The 4302-nt window shown below is 41.8% G+C and overlaps 1 protein-coding gene across 1 annotated transcript in view; it reads left to right on the plus strand.

The window, feature by feature from the left end:
• The window catches only part of L2HGDH (L-2-hydroxyglutarate dehydrogenase), a 59374-nt gene that overhangs the window by 13633 nt on the left and 41439 nt on the right, over positions 1-4302 (plus strand). The gene's annotated exons all lie outside the window — the stretch shown is intronic.

Genomic DNA, 4302 nt, shown 5'->3' on the forward strand with positions numbered 1-4302 from the left:
AGTAGCTGGAACTACAGGTGCGCGCTACCACGCCCAGCTAATTTTTTTGATTTATTGTAGGGATGAGGTCTTGCCAAGTTGCCCAGGCGGGTCTTGAACCCGCGGGCGCAGGCAATCCACTCACCTCAGCCTCTGAAAGGCGTGGGATTACAGGCTGATCCACCAAGCCCGGCTTAAAAAAATATTTTTTAAGCAATTAATTCTTTTTTTTTTAGCTGGAGTCTCACTCCGTCGCCCAGACTGGAGTGCAGTGGCACTTTCCCGGCTACCACAGCCTTGATCTGCTGGGCTCCGGTGATCCTTCTGCCTCAGCTTTCCAAGTAGCTGGAACTACAGGCGCGCGCTACCGTGCCCGGCTAATTTTTGATTTATTGTAGAGATGAGGTCTTGCCAAGTTGCCCAGGTGGGTCTCGAACCCGCGGGCTCAGGCAATGCACCCACCTCAGCCTCCCAAAGGTGCGGGATTACAGGCTGAGCCACCGAGTCCGGCTAAGAAATTAATTCTTATTCAAAGAATTTCACATGTCATGATTTCTTCTACTGTCCATCAAGGTCAGATTCCTCTAAACCTGGAGTCAAAATTTATCTTCAAAAGATATCTTCAAGATAGCCCTTTTTTTAAGTAGGATTGATGCTTATTTCACAATTGTCCTGTAAGTTCACAATTCATTTCTTTATTTTGGCTTCTTTTCTCTCCACTTGAACATTGTTTTTGGTCTAATGGAAAAAGCATTCAATCCTTTACCCTTAGGTATGATGCTAGCTGTGACTTTTTTTGTAGATTCCCTTTATTGAGTTGAAGAAGTTCCTTTCTATTCTAAATTTGTTATGTTTTTGTTTTGTTTTTGGGTTGGAGTCTCACTCTCGCCCAGGCTGGAGTGCCATGGCATGGTCACAGCCACTGCAGCCTTGACCTACTGGGCCCAGGTGATCCTTCCACCTCAGCCTTCCAAGTAGCTGGAACTACAGGCATGTGCCAGCACACCCAACTAAGTTTTTTATTTATTGTGGAGATGAGGTCTCGCCAAGTTTCCCAGGCTGGTATCAAACCCCTGGGCTCAGGCAGTCCTCTCACCTTGGCCTCCCAAAATGCTGGGATTACAGGCATGAGCCACCACTCCCAGCCTGTTTTGTGTTTTTATAATGAAAAGGTATTGGATTTTCTCAAATGCCTTTTCTGCTTCTATTGAGATGATCATGTGAGTTTTGCCCATTATTCTAATAATACATTTTATTAATTGACTTTTGAATGTTAAATTGATTTTATATTCTTGTGATAAATATCACTTGGCCATGGTGTATAATCTTTGTTATATGTTCCTACATTCAGTTTATCAGTATTTTGTTCAGGGTTTTGCGTCAATATTCTTATGGGGATATCATTCTACAATTTCTCTTTTTGGTTTCATACTAATATTGGCCTCACAGAATTAGTTTGAAAATGTTTCTCTTCAGTTTTTTTGAAGAGTTTATGAAAAATTGGTATTCTTTTTTAAACATTTGGTAGCATTTGTGAGTAAAACCCTTTCATTTGGGTTTTTTTTTTTTTTTTTTTGGAGGGTGGGAGGTTTTCAATCTCTTTATGTGCTATAGATCTAATCAGTTTTTCTTCTTGAGTCAGTTTTAGAAGTTAGTGTCTTTCTTAGAATTTGTCACGCATCTAGAGTTTTTAATTTGTTGGCATACAGTTATTCATAGTATTCCCTTATAAGTGTTTTTATTTCTGTATGATTTGGTAGTGATAGCCCTTCTTCATATACTTTTTAAGGATAAAAACTCATTGTCACCATTAAAGGTGTTATGAAAAAATGTTTTATAACGTAGTAAAATATTACTGCCATAATATTAAGTGAAAAAGCAAGATATGAAACTGTATTTTATCGTTGTTATTGTTGACTAGGCATGTATTAGCTCCATGATTTGCAAATCTTTTTTCCTATTATGTGGGTGGTTTTCACTTTCTTGATAGTGTCCTTTGATTCCACTTCTGTTTTTAAGGTTAGTTATTTATTGACTAAGTAGTCTTTGCACCTTCATTAAAAGCATTATCTTGTGAAATTCTGTTGACTCCTTGGTATGAAATAATGACTTGTGAATTCTAATGTACTTGTAAATATACAACTATATTTTTCTTTGTTGGTGACTGTTAAGTAAGGATGAAACTCTATTTAACAGATACTTTGCCCAGAAATAAATAGAAACGGAGTCTTGAGTAAAGTTGATGATTTTCCTATTTTTTTGTTCCCTTTGCAATACTTGATGATAATTCACTCTGAAAATAAAAGGGGTAGTTTTCTCAGTGATATCCCATTACATTGACTACCAGCTGCCTTTTTTTTAGTTGAAGTCTCACTCTGTTGTTCAGGCTGGAGTATAGTGGCACAATCAGGCTCACTGTAGCCTACAGGCACATGCCATCATGCCTAGCGAATTTTTTAATTTTTTTGTAGAGACAAGGTATTGCTCGACCTGGTCTTGAACTCCTAAGCTCAAGCAATCCTCTTGTCTCAGCCTCCTAAAGTGCTAGCATTACAGGCAGGAGCCACTGTGCCCAGCCCTAGTTGTCTTTTTGATGTTCTGATATTTTACATTTTCTCAAAGAAATAAGAAGGTCATTTTATTTTTTGAAAAAAAAAATATATATATATAAAGACTAAGCAACCTGTATACCTCTCTCTGTTGTCAGAGAGAAGTTCAATTTAATGCAGAGAAAAAGAAAAGAGACTTCAACTCTTGTGTGGGTTCTTGACTTCGTCACAGGAAAGAATTCCTGTGTAGTAGCTCACACCTGTAATCCTAGCACTTTGGGAGGCTGAGGTGAGAGGATTGCTTGAGCCTACGGGTTCGAGACCAGCCTAGGCAACTTGGTAAAATGTCATCTCTGCAATCAATCAAAAAAATTAGCTGGGTGTGGTGGTGCATGCCTGTAGTTCCAGCTACTTGGAAGCCTGAGGCAGAAGGATTGCCTGAGCCCAGGAGGTCAAGGCTGCGGTGGCTATGACCGTGCCATTGCACTCCAACCTGGGCAACAGAGTGAGACTCCGACTCAAAAACAAAAAAACAGAGAAAGTCACCAGATTGGTAAATAAGTAAAGAGTTTATTAAGATGAAAATGCATGCTTAAGATGTGCTTGGTGGCTCACACCTGTTATCCCAACTCTTTGAGAGGACAAGCCAAGAGAATTGCCTGAGCCCAGGGGTTCAAGACCAGTCTGGGTAACTTGTTAAGTCCTCACCTGTACAATAAATCAAAAAATTAGCCAGGCATGATGGGTGCACATCTGTAGTCCAGGAAGAAAGAAAGGAAGGAAGTAAAAAAGGGAAAGAGGGAAAGAAAAAGAAAGGAAGAAGGAAGGAAGGAAAAAGAAAAGAGAAAGAAAGGACATACATGTTTAAAGGGAAGGGGAGTGGGGGTTGACAGTCTCAAGAAGAGAGCCACCTGGAGGAAGGAAAGTATACACTATAATAGAGGGGAGTGTGGACAGTCTCAGAATAAGAACTGCTTCAGGGGGTCTTGATGACAGACTTTTATCTCCTTTGCCTTTGGGGAGGTGGTTGGGAGGGATGAGGGTCCCGAGGGCCATAGATTTATCTTTTTTTTTTTTTTTTTTTTTGAGTTGGAGTCTCACTCTGTCGCCCAGACTGGAGTGCAGTGGCCGCTCCCGGCCACCGCAGCCTCGACCTGCTGGGCTCCGGCGATCCTTCCGTCTCAGCCTTCCAAGTAGCTGGAATTACAGGCACACGCTACCACGCCCGGCTGATTTTTTGATTTATTGTAGAGATGAAGTCTCGCTGCCCAGGCGGGTCTCGAACCCGCGGGCTCAGGCAATCCCCTCACCTCAGCCTCCCAAAGGCACGGGATTACAGGCTGAGCCACCGAACCCGGCTAGATTTATCTTTATTTGGGCATCTGGGCTGCATGATAACCTCCTGTTCTGGTTACAGTTATCAGGTGATCATAAAGGTGTAGGGCCTGCTTTGCTCTGCGGCACCAATCATAAACACCCTGGAGGTGTTTCCCAAATCTTCAGCTACTCACTTCGTTCTTTTTATGGTCATGTTCTCCTCTACCTACTGGCTTGCCTCATCCCCTTTGAGACTGAGGGCATGGTAGTGATGAGTTGCTTGTAGCCAAGGTGCATGTAGGGACTATGATAACAAAAGTAGAAATTGAGGCTACTTTCACCTTTGGGAAAATTTTGTTTTAATGCCATTTTCTTTTTTTTTGAGTCGGAGTCTCATTCTGTCACCCAGGCTGGAGTGCAGTGGCATGCTCATGGCCACCGCAGCCTTGACCTGCTG

This window comes from Carlito syrichta, unplaced genomic scaffold, assembly GCF_000164805.1.
Source record: "Carlito syrichta isolate Samal-C Ts95f unplaced genomic scaffold, Tarsius_syrichta-2.0.1 Scaffold316190, whole genome shotgun sequence".
Lineage (NCBI taxonomy): Eukaryota > Metazoa > Chordata > Mammalia > Primates > Tarsiidae > Carlito > Carlito syrichta.